The 17,883-nt window shown below is 41.1% G+C and overlaps 1 protein-coding gene across 6 annotated transcripts in view; it reads right to left on the reverse strand.

Moving 5' to 3' along the window:
• The window catches only part of dscamb (Down syndrome cell adhesion molecule b), a 102,492-nt gene that overhangs the window by 54,462 nt on the left and 30,147 nt on the right, over positions 1-17,883 (reverse strand). The window contains exon 1 of one of the 6 annotated variants that reach the window (XM_046074334.1): positions 14,134-14,238. The exons of the other annotated variants lie outside the window; for them this stretch is intronic. The gene's annotated coding sequence lies outside the window, so the exon portion shown is untranslated. Of the gene's footprint in view, positions 1-14,133; positions 14,239-17,883 lie in introns of those variants that run through there. 6 annotated transcript variants of the gene reach the window in all.

Raw genomic sequence — 17,883 nt, forward strand, 5'->3', positions numbered from 1 at the left:
GAAAGATGTCATTTTAATAAATCATGCCCCCCCTTCAGAGTATTTGCTCACTCCTGACACTGTTTAGATTTCTATTGTATACTGACTGATAGCAGATTTAGTGGACACAAAGGCACGTAATTATGTACAATAAAGAAAGATTTATTATTATGACTAATATGACAAAAAACATTAAAATGTTAATTTGACCATTGCTCTAACATTTCATTATTTCTCTTTCTATTAGAAGTTGAATTAATATATTTAGGGACATTGTAAAATGGTTAGTCTTTATTAAAATTGTTAAAGTAAATATATACACTTTGATGTAATACAAATTGGTTAGTATTGCAGGAATTATTTCATAGTTTTGTAAAAAAAATTTTTACACATTACTGAACTCAGTGAAAGCAGTGTTAAAATGAGGAATGACTCATAGATGATAGCCCTGCAAAGCATGCTGCCAATAACAACACTATGCTTAACAGTCCAAAGCACGGCTACATAGAGGTTTCCTGTTGTTTCAGGATGTGAAACAACAGTATGCTACAATGATGGAGCTGAAGAACCAGCAGCACTGAACCTTTGTGAAGAGACGGGTTATGTCGCAACGGGAGAGCACCCTCGTACAAGAGTGCGTGGAGAGAGGATTAATTTTACATTAATGTATAGTAGCTCGCTGAGCTTGGCTGCAGGCATGCACTAGCACACACACACACACATCACAAAAAACTGCTGAAAAGAAGAGTCAGGTCTCCAAGGTTAAAGAGTCTGGGGGTTGCTGATGTCTTTGATGAGGTTAGCAATCCAGTAATCTCTGCTGAAGCCCAGAGCCATTAAACAGCATGTTGCTAAGCAGGTCTGTGCATTGAAGAATGCCAGGACTGCAGCATCCAAACAACAACACCACCACAAGTTTAAGGCAGCAGGGTAGACATTATCAGGAGACAATACCAATCGTCTAAACTAGGTAACGGTTATTCTGTGTTTGAGTAAGATAACCAGCATGTTTCACCTGATTCCACATGTTTTCTTTTTCATGAGCAAGTCAACACTGTGAATACATGTTACACCTTGTACGCACACTGGCGATGGCGATTTTATTGAAAATTATTGACGTTTAAACCACAGTTATGTAACTGACCACCCAATCAATTTAGTGAGAAAGCAAGAAGAAAATAAATTAGAGAAAGAGACACTCAGCAGCCTTTAAGGCACAGTAGCAGGTAGGCACAACCAACATCAGGCTAACTCCTACAGCTTCAGATACTAGATCCTCCCCTAGCACTAGTCTCAGAAAGTTGCAAACCTACGCCCTTGCCTCTTAGTAGACTTGTCACCTGCATGGAAAGAATATGTGAATAATATGTTGGCGCACAAAGAGTTCAAGTAGGTCCACAACCATGACTCTATTATGTTGCTAGCTACAGAAATGTACCTGTTTATCTGCTGATAACAAAAGTCTCATGGAGGAAGAAGACACCAGCTCTTGCTACACCAACCTTCCTATTCCTTACCTCCTGCTTTGTCATGTTGCTACACACATATTTCCACAGCCAAATGGCCACCTAAATAATCAAATCATTTACTTAGTGTTACTAAATTACAATCTACTGTAATTAAAAAAAACATCTCTCTAACCCACAGCAGGAGAAATTGTTGCACTCTGTGTTTGACTCTATGTCTGGAAAATTATACTCACAGATGGATAGTAAAATGAGTAATTAAATCTAGCCTTCTATTTCAACTATACTGGAGAGGGGATGTTGGCTTTGGCCTGCTTGGCAACATGTGTAGCAGTCTGCCATCATAACCTAATTATTGCAGCAGCTTAACAACAGCAATTAGCACATTTCCATCAGACGACACTAATTTGTGAATTCCATTCCAGCAGCATTTAGGCCCAACACACAGAGAGAGAAGGAGACTTAATTCACTGTTGAGCTACTGGCAATGCTAAATCCATATCTATAGAGCTGTGAAAATTGCTTATGGTAATTGCAGTTATTGTAAAACTAGGCTGAAGCTTTAATGAAATTTCAAATTTTAATCATTTGTTTTTGTATAGTCCACATTTACTGACTTCTCCCCCAAGGGACGCCATGTTTCCTCATCTGACTTCCCAATAAAACTCCTCTCCCTGTCAGATAAATGAAATTGTTCCATCAAACAATGGGGGAAAGAAGGATCCCATTTTGGCAATATTCAAACACCTGTAGGTGAACAGATTTCTAGTGGTACGTATTATTGTTATATATGATAGTAAATCAGTATGAAATTTATGAAAATTATTATTTATAATTAATTAATAACCAACTTACAATTAAGAATCCAAGCAAGTATATAAATACTGACACAAACTAAAGACAACCTTCTCATATATTTTACAGATTCAGGAGCTATGGAGCCACATTAGCATTAATCTGGAGTTGTGTTTCTGGTCACCACATTAAGTTCAATATTCACTCTTTTTAGCTCTGTTTTTGGTCTCTACCAACTCCTCTCGGAAGCAATTAGCTAAAAGATGCTAAAAAGCTCTGCAGAGCTTAGGGGAAGAGTTTGGTGCGAATTCTTTAGGTTAATCACTACCAGCGACCACTTTAACATACAAGTGGTCATTGTTAGTAGTAGTCATGTTAATATAGAAGTAACTGATAGCAGCTTTAAAGATTGTCAGAACAAACAACATTTGCAGTTCTTTAATTCATCATTATTATTATTTCTTGCTCATGTAAGACATATCCAGTCTTCACCTTTACACATTGTTCTAGTCTTTGGGTAAAAAAAAAAGTTTTAATAAGCTTTTTGAACATTCTTCATTTACCTCTTATGACTATTTCAAGATTTTTTAAGACATTTCTCTTGAGGATGCAGCACTGGTGCATCAGTCAAAAATGTCTTTGGCAGTCTTTGTGCATAGAGCAGCCTCAGAGTAACATTCTCCCTCCCTCCCTCCTCATCCCCCTCATTTTCCCATCTCCCTGCCTTCCTCCACCCTATAACCCCCCCCCCCCCCTTACTTCCTACGCAGAGATGCATGTTGAGTGATAGGCCTGTGGATGAGTCTGGACAGTGCGTCTGAGGCCCTGGTTTTTAATAAGGTTCTGTTCCCAGTAATTATGCTGACACAATTTGATCAGCACGGGGCTAAGTATCTTCATCTGAGGGAGATCGGGGGGAATTAACGCTGATGTAATAAGTACAATTTGTCACTATTAAGACGGAGGTGTTGACAGGCGCTGGTGTTGTCAGGGCAACTGATGGCGCTCCCTGCTACAGTATGTATTCTACTGCATCCAGCGAGCAGAGCTGTCAAGCCCCCTCAATAATCGATTTGCTCTGCACAGGCTAAAGCACACATACTATGACATACTGATATACACATACAGTGGAATAAAGACAGACTGCATCTGGATGTGCTGCAGTGTTACACATTGACATGCAAGCGCATACTTTAAACACTCAATGCACATACAGAAACACATGAGCAAGAAAACCACAAGGAAAGATATGTGTTTTGTCCAGTAGCTACTGTACATTAATGTCACGACTGAGAACTGCTGACAGGCTGCCATCAGCTCTAACACTGAGATGTGGACTAGTAGACACTCACAGACCTCTTACTATGACACAACTGAAGCGCTCAGAGTCATTACATCAATTCTGCAAGGGTGCAGGTAGCAAGGGTAAAAAATCCACTAATGAGACAGGAATTCAGGCCTCACCCGTCGGTGGAGAGACAACCAATGCCAACATGTTGACCCTCTAATCCATCTCATTGAGCATTTTTCTGAAAGGATACCACATTAGCAATGTATACAGGATGTTGCTGTGCAGAGTAAGCCCTACTGCTTCTGTGAATTCTCAGCTTCTGACAAAAATTGCACAGCTGTTCAGCAAATAATAAAAGTGTCTGTCACACTGGCATGGCTTACTGGGACACTTGAATTGAACGTAACCATTTCATTGTTATTAGTAAAACCTGTGCTTTCCTATTATGACAAGTCAAAATGTCTGCTGTGAAAAAGGCCTATTATAACCTTAAATGTATGGATACATAAATTCGTACATTAGCTTAACATTCACCATAGCTTACTCACATTGTAAATTTGGTGGATATTCATATAATTGATATGAAAGCATGCGCGTTAAGCCCACCTGTTAGCAAATGTGGGAATGATTCAGCATGTAGATAGCTTGGTCTTTACAGACACACACACAAACACTGCCATAACCAGCAAGTCTGTCCTAACCTACAACAATACTATCGATCCGTCCACACACTCAGCTCAAATATCACCAGTCTCAAGCTGTGGTTCAATCTCCTGCAATACAATAACACAATCTTCCATTATTTTCAAATCCATTTCAAAAATAGATATGAATGCAAAATAGCTTGAGTCTTCAGTGAGTAAGAGCTGTGGCATGATAACAACTAATGGGTGGATGAATTATGTATCTCAGTCACTGGTCATCACAATAGTAACAAACACCAGTATAAACTAATAACATAGTCACACGTGAAGAACTGTATGTAAAACGAAGAGGTAAACAAAACAAAGTTGTGGTTGGTTTACCCTCTACTACATCTTTGCCTAAGTGCCATAAAGTACCCTAAAGAGCAGGATATAAATCTGTCTATCGACTGAAAAAAATACATGCTATCAAAAATATTGACAGCATTCGTCATGAATTAAGCTGAGATTGGATAATATAGCGTTATCGATGGGTGTCCTTTTAAAAGTATTTGGAAAAGGTCAGCATATATACAGTCCCGTTAAAATCACAACAGACTAGCGGCAATGCAAAACTGTGCTAATGTTATTTTGCATTCAGCCATACAGTTGATTAAATATTTTAACCAAGATTTTCTAAATAAAAGCTGCACAGGCTGGTATGCAGTTAAATAACAATAAAAGACACAAAAAGTATATAGTTTTAGTTTTTCCTCATCAGAGTAAAAAAAAAATCAGAGTATCCAGTATCTAGGCTAAATCTGTACACAGCAACTTGAAATAACCCACATAACTGCATATCACTCTTTTGACAGATTTGGCCCCCAGAAAAATGATCATGTCTGTGCTTCGATATTAAGCAACAGGAGCAACAATAAAACCCATTACATAATGCAGCCCTGTTGTTCATTATGGGAAATGGCTCACTGAAGCATGTAAACGGGTCAGAAACTTCATCTGGATTACACACTCGCCTCAGGCCCTAATTTACCTGAGCGAGCAGGTCACAGCAATGTTAGGGAGGGGAAGACGTGTGTGTGCCTGTTGTGTTATATGCAAGGACTAATACAAGTCAGTGTTTGCAGAGAGAGGAAGACAACAACGAGAGGAAGAGCAAGTCAGAAAAGGTGAAGAAAGGGAATCAAGGAGATGGACAGCAGTGTTAGAGCTCCAGGAAAAAGATAACATGCAAGACACTTTAGCAACACAACCTGTGAGCTTGCTAATTCAAACTGTACAATGTGTTAAATCAGGTCCCCATGAACTGCAAGCATGCCCATTTACAACTCCTTCACGGGGAGGTGGACGTGCCCTCTCTCATAGCAGGAGATTCAGACAAGTCAAGTCTGTGATGTCTGATAAGACAAAATCCACAGATGACACCATCACGGTTTGTGACAAGGAAAATGCAGCTTGGTTTATAAGTTCTACAGAAATGTCAAAGCCATATTAGCCATGTAGCTTTCATTAAAGGTATATCCATAGTAACTTTGTACGTTTGAAAGAGAAATGTTCCATACAAAAAGAAAAAGTGTCTCTGTAAGCTTTGTTATCCATCTTTCTACTGTTATAATAATGAACTCCTAAAGTGATGTTCAGTTTTGATATCAAATCCACCTTTTTTAACTCACTTTTGTGTCACGTCTGCTCCTCCAGCCCTCAGTCTCTTCTCTCAAAGTTTTCAGGTTTGAAATATTAATGCTTTTGTAGACTTCACTGTGTCCATTTTCCTCTCCAAACACACTCAAAAGCTGTGCTACTGCAGTAATAGAGGGCCTTTCTTTGTGCTTTGAGTAAAGTGCTTTGTATCTGGTAGGTTTGCGTCAAAGAGACGCACATCAAAAAGAAGATAAACAAAAACCTCTTAGATGCTGAAAGTTCAAACTGATGTGTGTCTGGCAGTGGATATGAAATCACCCTAGATACCTCCTCTGTCAGTGTCAATCCTCAGGGTCGCGCACACACACGCACACACACACACACACGTAAAAGAACACAACACTCTTGAGTACGACTTCACTTCTTCCATTAAGACCCGTTACAAGGACTGTTAATGTTGCCCTACTGCTCTGAAATATGCTTGATGAGACCCTGCATTCCTCTGTGAAAGAGACAACACACACTCTGGGGGGAAAAAAGTCACTAAAGATTTCTGTCATGTCACGTTGACATCCGTGGGTGACATAAAAGTCTGTGACGTCTGACATTAACTAAAGGTCGCATGTAGACTCCTTTCACAGACTCCATGGCTCTGAGCTCAAAGGATCCGCGCTATCATCCAATAGCGAGGGGCGGGGGGGGCAAAACAGGAAGTGATACACCGAGTAGTGTGGATCTGTTTCTCGATTGGACAGGGTTGTGACATAATCGCCTCTGGCAGCTCAAACCTGGATTTGGACGCTGAGGCCTCATGATGATGAAAAAATGTTGTTTTATTTGACAAGGGGCTTGTTAGCAGTCAGAGACGAGCACTCATCTGGGAAAGATGTCGTAAGCTGCTGAAGATAGAGAGTGACGGCACAGACAGGAATTGTGCTATCTGGGTATGGGATCTGATAGGGCATCTGTTAGTTTGGAGCTCCTCGTCTATGACACACACAAACAAACACACATGCACACATTTGCTTGATATGCTGTGATGTACAATTTTCAAGCATCGTCTTGGCAGGCATTTTCTCTCTCTCTCTCTTTCGTGTGTGTGTGTGTGTGTGTGTGTGTGTAACTGTGTGTGTGTGTGTGCGTGCCTTGGGCTCAGTCAGCACATCCATGGCTGACATCAGGAGCGCAAGAGCTACGTACCAACTAGCCAGGCAACCCCCATCCACAGCACTGTGAAAGCTCTGGATCTATGCATCCATATGCTTCTCTCTTTCTGCTCTCTGTCTCTTGTCTCCCTTTCTTTTGATGTCAGTGCACATTTCTTCTTTCTTTCTCCCTGTCTCCTTACATCTCTTATATCGCCCTCCTCTTTCATCATCCATGCCTCTCTCAACTTTCTTTGTCCATTCCTCCTCATATACGTGTCATTTTTTCTGTGCCTTCTTCTCCGGCCTCTTGTCATTCTCCCCCCACTTCTTCCTCTTTCCCCTCTGTCTCTCAGCATCTGACTCCATCCCTCGCTCCTGTCTCTCTGCGTGCATCCCTTCCTTTCTCCTTCCTCTCTTTCTCAAAGCAAACACTGCCTCTCCTTGTCCACAGTCAAAGACTCTCCTCTGTCCTCTATCCGCCTTTTTGGAGAGCCACTGCAGGCCTGCCGCTCAGTATGCACAGTGGCCACGTGGCCCGACAATGGCTCATTTCAACCTCAATTTCCCCCGAAATGAATGGGAGCCCACCCCGGTGCACGCGGCATGCCTTTTAATTGGCCCAAGTTAGATTCAAACCATTAAACCACTGATGTCGACACATCTCCGCCGCGCCCATTGGCCTCAACCCCCTCCCCAAGTCACACACACACACACAAACCCTCTTTCCCTCTCTGGCTGCCAGAACATAAACGTCTTATCTCTCGGCCCCAACCGAGCACAGACGCCATGAATATTCAGCAGCTTCCATCTCCGTTTCAGCAGACAACAGTTGGCGCATGCATGCAATTGCTTGCATATACACACGTTGAGAAAAACACACAAACACATGCACACACACACAGACGGCGGCTTTTCCTGCACCCTCTCTTTCAAAATGGGCATTGTTTACGCTTTGCTGAGTTTAGCTCGTTTGTCTCTTTCCCCTCATTTGCTACAGTATTAGCAGTGTGTATCTGAGAGATATTGATTAAAAGCCAAGGGAGAGCCACCAGTGTGGTTCTCACAATGTGCAGATATTAGCCCATTCTGTGGACACCAAATCAACATTTTTCACTTTAGAATATCAATAAGACTTACCTGTATCCAAGAGAGAGACAAGGAAAGCATGAAACAGAGAGAAGGAGAGAGAAAGGTTTAGATTTATGCTCTGCAGTATCTGAATACAACATGTCTGGTGTATGATGATGTATATTTATACAGGCTAAAGCATATCGATCATTTAATTTCCTGCTGAAAAAAAAACAACATTATTACCGGTATGTGCACAACATCTATCAACACTAATTAAGCTAAATCGAAAGGATGCAACCTTTGGCACTGAGATTAAATGATCAAAAATCGGATTAGAACAAATTGTTCTAAAAACAAATAATGTGAATAACTATGAAAGGCTTAACCTTTAAAAAAAATATGGTTAACAATGACAATTTAAGAAACAAAAGGTCTGCCTTTGATAGCTTTGCTAGATACAAATGTGCCTGAAGAATATTATCTGTTCCTATCAGTCAGTCATTTAAATAAAGATCAGATTAATCAGTGAGTGGCCCGTGGCATGGGCTACAAAACCTCCTCTAATCAGAGGAAAGGCTGGGAACCAGGTGTGTTTCATCTCTCTGAAACACAGCCTGAACCCAGCCAAGAAGCCCAGCCCCAGCTCTACTCCAACAGCCCTTTGAAATATTTCACTCCAAATTCACAATAGCCCAATCTCCCCGTGGATGTTGTCAAAGATGAAAGAGGTAGCGTGCACTGGTGCTCTGTCCGCACTGTTCTCTCTCTCTCTGTTCATTTTCTATGGAATAGAGAGAAAAAAGAAAGTGAATACTCAAGCAGCTCCTGCACTCTTCAACCATTTTACACTACCTGCTTTGATCTCCTTACAGCATGCTGCCGTCATAGCAACGGATCAAAATCTCATTGTCTTTGTATTAGAAGCTTTTCTCCTTCATTTGCCTTAGTTTGACTCACATGCATTTATTTGCTTGTCTAAACCATCCCTCTTGTCTCCCTTTCTCCGCCTGTGTCTCTCTACCTCCCTCACCCTGCAGTTGCTAGGAGGGCTTTCCTCCTCGTTTAGCTCGTTAGTGTGTGGCAGTAGCCGGCAGGATCAATTACGGGGGAATGTGAGCTTGCGTCTCGGTATCATTACCCAGCAAAAACTATATTAGTTCAGTCTGAGGGGAACACATGGGCAGAAGACAGTCTGATTATTATACCAGACTGCCAGCCAGCTTGCTACAGTTCCTGTTCTTTGGCAGCATCTGCTACTGATCTCCAGCCGATACTGACCTCGCACACTCCTTATGTTCTGAGCTAGAGAGGATATCGTGTTCACTTTGATCAGAATCAAAATCTTAACTGACAACAAAGGCACAAGAAATGTTCCTGGTGACATGGTGGAGAGTATTATTCAGAATCAGACCTCATGTAGGCCACTGTTTCAATTGGTGTTTCTGGGGAAGACATTTTCACTGACATGCAAGATTTAAAGGATACACAAACTTGCATAAAAAGCACCAAGCACAGCGCAGAGCATACACGTAGACCATACATACACATATTTATAATTAGCATACTGGTCTTCGGTGTACAAAGTTGATGAGATGTATTTACCTACTAGCATTGTTTATTAGTATAAATCTGTGGTATATCTGTTTGCTGAAGAAGATTATATGATATGATCAAAATCTTCCTTTGTCAACTGCTGTTTCCAGGCTCAAAGATGAATTTTCAGTCTCAACCATGGGGCAAGAGGCCCTTAAAGTGGTGTGGAATCATAACTGAGCAACTCTGTCTGCTGAGGAAGATTGTGTGATACAACCGAAAGCTACTATTGGACCTTGTTTTTAGTCAGTTTATCCCAGAAGGATGGTTCAGTGTGTCTGTGTATTATATTTTGTTAAAGTCATGACGCCTTCAAAACTAAGAGAAACATAAAGAGGTAATGCTTTACAACAACGTAATAAGGGGATAATATCTTGGTAACAACAGGGCAATACTGGGTTAATTCCACTGTAACAGAGGTAATATCTTAGTAAAAAGTGTAACAACACTGATATAACTAACTATTTATCTGATATAACTAAGCATAAATTCACTGAAATACAAGTTCAAAACACTTTATTGCAGAAGGTTATAAGTATTCATTATGATCTGCAGGGTTGATTTGATGAGTTTTGATCTCTCCTCTGTCTGTTGTTTATCTCTGATGATCATCATTCTCCCTCTCTCATGTCTTTCTCACCCTCTTCCTCCATCTCAATAACTTAAATCTGTTTCTCCTTTGTTCTGTACTGCTCTCCTCGGCCTGTCTAAATCCCTTTTGCTTCACAGTCTTCATCCCTCTCCTTCTCTGTCCCCATTTCAGTCTTCATTTCTATTTATTTCCTCTTTCTCTCGCTCTTTTCTTCTCCCTCTTGCCTCTCCCTCCGAGGGCAGACTTTAGGGAGTAATCCAGCCTCCTAGACAGCTGCACATCACCAGCTGTCTGAGAAAGCTGCACACTCTTTCTCCTCTTCCTCTCTCTACCTCCCTTCCTCCTTTCCTTGTCTACCCTCCCTCAGCCTCTCCTGGCTCATCTGAGTACACAGAGTGGGTGCAGCCAGATGCAGCCCGTCACTGCTGTCAGATTGTGACACAAATTACCTCTATTTGATCGTTAATGGAGCCATTTAGTGTCAACCAATGCTGCATTACTACGCAAGAAGAAAAGGATTTTACTTCAGTCTAAACTATACTCCCACAGAAAGCCCAAATCAGATGTAATACACAGGCTTGTAGTGATCAGAGTACTCCTTAATGCATTGATTTCATTGTTTAGGAGGTAAAAAAAGGAAGGTGGATATCATACCGTTTTAATTCATTTTGGACTAGTGATTAACATCATGTTAACTATAAACTGATATGGAAAATGCATCATCTTCAAAAGATATGCAGTAACAGTACAGTTGTGGTTTAAAGAAATGGTCACAGATAAAATTGTCAATTATTATAAATTAATGAATATGAAACATAGTTCATCATTAATTTTGTTTCACAGTGGCTGCTTTCTTTGCTTCTATGCGCACATTTTGTGTAACTTGAAAAGGTAACTTTTTCAAGAAATGTGTGAAACTTATCCAGTACAATAAATAAGTCTACTGATTAGTTTTCTTATCCACAAAAATGGCATGCAGTACTCAGTATAACCGCCGTGACTGTTGTTTCAACCATACATTCATGTAGCCAAATTTACATAAATAGAGGAACCAAATATTAAAACTGGACATTGAGTGTGTCATTTCTCGATCTTGTTAAGTCAAAATTTGTAGTTTATATGTAGTCTATATTACACTTTGTGTGTACTGTTTTTATGAATGTAAAATGATAAAGACAAGCCATTTTTACCCTCCACTACATCTCTGGTTCAGGACAGCTGGGCTCATAATGCATTATTTAATGTTTGGGGATCATCCAGGTTATTAGTGAACAATGGCCAGTTGTTTTATGTGATGGGATTATAGAGGACCACATGTCCACCAAAACACAAAACAACAGACTCTTCAAATGATTAAGGAATAAATGAAAATCTCCCTGTTAACGCAGAGCATGTGTAGCAGACTAAAGCCCCATACATGTCAATTTATAAAATCCCCAACATGGAATAATCACTGCACAGAAGCTACCTTGGTGACTGCTGATGTTTGGATTTGTTTATATCTAGATGGGTTTTTACTTGTACGCAGTATCTTTCCATCCTTTTCTGTTACTTTTCTTTTACTCGTACAATGAGGGCAGAGCAAGTAAGAAGTTAAGTCCAAACTTCATATTGTGCAGGTGTGATAAGTCACAGAGCCTTACATAAAAGGTAATCAGTAATTTTTAAAATTTTAAATCACATAAAAGAACAATTTAAAGTATTATCTTCAGCACACCCTGCATTTGTCATGAAACTTTTTAAGATGCAGTACAGCCTGTCATGGATGATGGCTAAGAAAGGATACTCATATTAACTGCCCTTCCCAAATTCACTTTTATCCTCTCATAACTGTCAGGAAAGGCAGTGTGTGCTCTCTGCCGGTATCACATGGTTTATGCATTTCTCATGTGTGTGGAGAGAGGACGGAAGAATGGGAAGGGAGAGAGCTAGAGACAGAGAAAGAGAGAGAGGGGAAGGGCAGAGGCTCATGAGGTGGAAAGAAGACCCTGGCTGGAATTTTAATGATGGAGTGGATGGGGCTGTTGAGAGAAATCCACACACCACAAGGTCACAGTTTTCATTTGCCAAGGCGTATTAATTAAAGGCTGCTTTCTGGGATGGTGTACATGAAGCAAAGGTCACGTTACACTAGCTTGCTCCTGTCACAATTTCACACTTTTGGGGTAAAAAAGTTCCATAATAGATTCAGGATTTTGTTGGAGTTTCAGCGCCATCAGAAAAACTAGTTAAAGGCACAGCATTAAAGGGGGCCCAGTTCTTATGGTCGATGGCTTTTGTACAGACCGATATCACTTTATTTTGATAGACCAGTTTTGACTTCTAGATGACCTTAGGGTAACTATAAACATCATCCTACTCAAACAAATGCCAACACAAATTCAGTCTGTATGCTTCTTTTGCAATATTAGCACATTTCAGTGATGCATCATGATGAGGTTGATCATCATATATAGTGTGGGTTGTGTGTTAAGTATGACTTTTTGCCTCATAAATCATCTCTCTCTCTCACACACGGGAAATTAGTCACTTCTAACTGGGAACTTAAACAGACAGTCACCCACTTAACCAGACTAATAGAGGTGATTTCCAGTGTAAGATTTCATTTAGCGACTGATGACAAGCCTCATGTCACTCCTCCCAACAGAAATAAGGGAGATAGAGACATTGTTGCCACAGAGACAGGGAACGACACACTCCAGGATTTGCATAGGGCTTAATTTGATCTACTTGAGATTGCAACTTCCTTCCACTTGATGTAATTAAACCAAGAGATGTGACTAATTAAGTTGACGGTGAGAAACGAGAGCACAGCAAAGGCAGCTGATGAAACGGCGGAGGCGGACGATAGTAAATATTGACAAGGGAAGTTGATTGGGAGCGAACAGTATCACAGGGTGAGGAAGGGCTAGAGCAATATCAGGGTATTCATCGTTCATCACATAGATGATGCAAGTGTGTTGTATGTGTGCTGTCTGAATTACTGTAGTCACTGAAGACGAATACAACCATGTGTCTGTAACATGAGAATGTACAATGTCTACCTACATGTATTGTAGGATGTGTAGGTGTGAAAACTGAGACAGGAACGTGACTACTGATTAAATGAGTACCAATTTAAGTACCATGAGTGGAATGACATCATTACTACATTTTCACAGCTACTGTATATATGTGAAAGTAACATGGGCAGTCAAATCAAGTTTTAGACAGCATAACCTATATTTGACCCGATGATTAAATGTACACCTGGAGACTTGATTTTTGGAGCAAAGCCATGAAGTGCATGATTTGCCTGCTCCATAGATTGCTGTACTCATTCACCACCATAAGTAAATCCACCCAAATCAGAGTTAAACAAAGTTCAGATTTGGTGAACTCCAACACGCAAATTTGCGCAGCTGGCCAATAGCAAACCATCTTGACAGTGCTGACCTTTGAAGGAGGAGTGGAGAGCCAAAAAAAAGACAACACTATCATAGTCTTTTATCTTCTACAGAACCCTGTTCTGCTCAAGTATAAACTGCTCCACCAAAGAGACAAGGTTTGCAGAAAGCAATGAGACAGGTATTAATGATACAACTATGTCTCCTGAATAAACATACATAAAACATATTGACCGATTTGCCATGGAGCTCATTCTGACGGACATTTAGCAAGCCAGCCAGCTGGTAGAGCTACATTGACTGACTACCATTAGCATGTTCTGGCTGGGTAGCTTGTTAGCAGTTAGCACTCCAGCTACATTGGCCTTGCAAATCTGCAAATACTCGTTATGCCAAACTCCTAGCACACCAGGGATGAACTTTGCTTTGTCCCTTTCTGATGTGACCAGAAAGCGAAATAGGAACTGGGTGAATTAAAAGCAATTAACTCCTTGATAAAGACAGCACAAGTGAGCCAAAAATGAACTAACCTCAGCCCTTTTAAAGGCACTGCAGAGCCACAGGTGTTTCCACTTATTCTGGCTTATTAAACCTCTGCTCAAGTTGGGAGGAGCTACGATGGATGTGTGAGGTTATCTTGTACCAATAAGGTAACTGAGTGCAAGGAAAATGCCAACTAAGCACAGTCTGTACACACCCACAAAGTCCTAAGAGGTCTAATCAGGCAATAAGTGAAAACACCTGTGGGCGAGGGCCTTTACATGCTTGTGAAACATTGTTCAGGTTACACCATCTGACTGACTGTGTTGCTCAGGTGCTAGTGAACGACACAAACAATTAGTCCACCTTGTAAATTGGAGTCAATTGAACCTGGGCTAATTCCCAGAAACAACCAATAAAACATCAGTAAAAATGTACAGGTAGTGCCAAGCCAGCCCTTGAACCATCAAACGTATAAACACAATTAAGGCGCACACTTGACAAGATTATGCACATACTTTATGTATCCTTATAGAACTTATATTTGCAGTACACACACTGTACGCATTCAACCGAGAGCCTCTTAACCTGTTGCACACACTCATATTCTAATTCAAGAGGCTTCCCTGTTAACATTTGGCAGATGTGTTTTCCCAGATGAAATACTCAGGTCTGAACCACTAAAGGTCTCCTGAAATTTTGAGGTGTATAATTGCCAATCTGTGACGAGCCCAGGGGCCTCATTCACTTCGTTTAGGCCTTTTATGGTGCCGCAGCAGACAGAGAGACTTTAAAAGTACATAAAGGAACAGATGTTAACATCATCCTACTGGTCTGCTCTGCTTTCTCTTTCTCTTTATATCTAGGCTATATGTTGTATCTTTTTGTTTATCAACCTTGATCACAGTCATATAATATCATTTTAATTTGGCTTCCATCAGCTAAATGCCCATTTTCAGTCTGATGACATGCACGAACATTAGATATAATCACTGAATGTGATTTATTGGGCTTAAATGGAGCCACTCAGCAAAGCAGCACCCTCGCACATTTTTACCTTTAATTGAATTTTAATCTGTGTTTGCGGTCACAAACCTTGCAGTGCAGGGTAATTATCTATTAACAATAATGTTATTGGATTTATATGGAAATGCCCAGGCAGTAAGCTCAACATGTGGCGCGGTCACAAGCACACAGTGTAATCAGCGGATGTTGCTGGCAGGGCTGTGGCTTTTGTTTCTAGGATGCCAGTCAGCGGAGAGGGTTTCTTGTGTGCAAAGAGCAGATACAAGACAATGGCAATTCTGCCTCCATGCTGCCTATCTTCCCTGTGATTTTTCTCTGTGTCTGCATCTCTCTTCTACCGCCTTGCTACTCTCTCTCTGTCTCTCTCTCTCTCTGTGTCCTCCAGTGGTCTCATTAGGGCGGGACTGTGAAGGGAAGGTGAGATGGTTACTGTGACAACAGCAGAGAATGACGGGCAATGTGGTAGTGCAGTGTATGTGTGTGTGTGCGGATGTGTATGAGTGTGATTGCAAGAAGCTATTCAACAGTATTCATCATCATATATGTACTGTACAGTACATGTCCCTGAAGATGGCTATTTCATGCAGCTTTTCAATACACAATAAAGTCTGGGATGTCGGTTGCAGCTCAGCGGTGAATCTCACCTATTTTGTCTAAAAAGTACACCAAAGGGGTTGAGTTGATGTGTGTTTGCAGAAGAGAACAGAAGAAAGATACAACAGGACAGACCAGAGTGGCGCAGTATGGAGCACCACAGCAAACAACAGGGTACAAGACAACAAAACATCATTGCATAATTGAGTAGGCCATCCATTAAAGTCCTTATCTATTTCAAGGGAATTAGGCACACAGAATCTGCTCACTGCTCCACGGTGCCAGGAAATGATGGGCAGCACTGAGGGGCAGAGCTAAGATTAGACCAGAGTGATTGACAGGTCGATAGAGCCAACTGGAAGCCTGCCATTCCTCCCTTAAGATAGTCTCCTTACAGTAATGAAGCAGAGTGAGCCAGCTCTACATGAGGGCATAAGCAGCCAAGGAGATAACGAGGAAGTTGAGGACATTCTGTGCAAACCTTCATCTCTGTCTGTCCTACTCACTCTTTGGCTCTGCTTCTTGCTCAGGGACTGAAACAAAGAAGAGGAAATGTCACTGCGGCCCTGAGACTGTAACATCAACGTCTGACCTCGACCTCACTTGTGAAAACGCACACAAAAAAAACAGAAACCAAAAAAACAGGGTCCACGCCATTTTTAGAGGCCTGCGAGGAGTCGAAGAGACAGAGCAAAAAGCACTGTGGGGAGTCTGCAGAATGGATGCTGCCTCCTGTGGTGTGGATGACCTTTACAACGCCACGTAGCTCTGCAAGACTCTGATAAGACCAGCTGGGAGGTGACAAAATGCCCTTGTGGTGGACACAATAGGCACACTGGAGACCCACGTAGGAGTAAAACACACACAGGGGCAACCAGCTGGCCTAGAAATATAGTTCGACTGAGGTCACCGGTTCAATTTCCATTTCTGTCAGAACGGTGTATTCCAGGTCAGACATGGCAGCTCAAAGGTAGCTGGCATTAGAACCACAGTAAGATGCTCTGTAACAATGGTGAGATGCTTTGAAGAAAGAGTCCTAACTCTCATAATGTAGGTCTCCCAAAGAAAAACAGAGAATGAGCATTGATCAATCATCAAGATATGTGTAAAAAAGTCATGCTGCATATGAAAGTAAGTGATTTTTAGCCTGACAAGAATTCAATTATATGTGCATGTATAGTAAGTCTTGATATACGCATACTAAACTCAGCAGTAAAAAAAAGAAATTATGTTACTGAAAGGACAGAACTTTTAAAAAATCTACATTAATGCATGAAAAATGAGAATCTGGATGTGATAAGATGGCCCCAAGGGAAAGCCAAAAAGCATTTGGAGGACTTTGCTAAAAAATGTCCTTTTCAACATTAATTAGCGTCAGAGAATTCAACAAGAGTCGGAGAGTGTGAGAGGAGGAATGTAGAAAATGAAAGATGAAAGGAAAAGATGAGAAGGCTAGTGTGCCTGCATTAAATGGAGCAGAATATGTAATAGCACAGCTTGTGTGACACACTGACACGCTACGCTTCCTTTTAAGCTCTGCTGTTCTGGTTCAGATACTTTCTGGGAACCAACCTGCACCTACAAACATGTAGCGTACGCATACGTGTACGCGCACAAACACGCACATGCACACACATACACACACAAGAGCAGCGACCCTGTCGTTGGACTATCTAAAGCACAGAGGTGGTAACAGGATCAGTCTGAATAAATGTGTTCTGGCAATATATGCTGACAGGCCCACCAATACTAACAGAGCTGGGTCCAGTCCAAATGACCAGACATTAACACACACACACACACACACACACACAAACATGCCAAAATTGATGCAGTAGTAATCTGATTATGTAGCAGCTGTCACAGACGGCTTTCATTGCCATGGTTTATGAGTCAGTACACACAAGCACACATGGTTACATTCACATATACAGGCACACACACATACAGGCACACAAGCATATGTCCAGACACATTCACAAATACAACATCTTCTCCATCAACTTATAAGCAACTACTCAGCATTAGCAAAAAAAAGATGTCAGGATTAGGGATGAAACGATTACCGGTTTAACGGTAAACCATGGTAAAATTCCCAACGGTTATTATTACCTACACGTTTTAATTACCATGATAACCGGGTATGGTTAACCGAGCTGTCACGGCAAACACACTGTCCA

This window comes from Micropterus dolomieu, linkage group LG17 (assembly GCF_021292245.1).
Source record: "Micropterus dolomieu isolate WLL.071019.BEF.003 ecotype Adirondacks linkage group LG17, ASM2129224v1, whole genome shotgun sequence".
NCBI classification, from domain to species: domain Eukaryota; kingdom Metazoa; phylum Chordata; class Actinopteri; order Centrarchiformes; family Centrarchidae; genus Micropterus; species Micropterus dolomieu.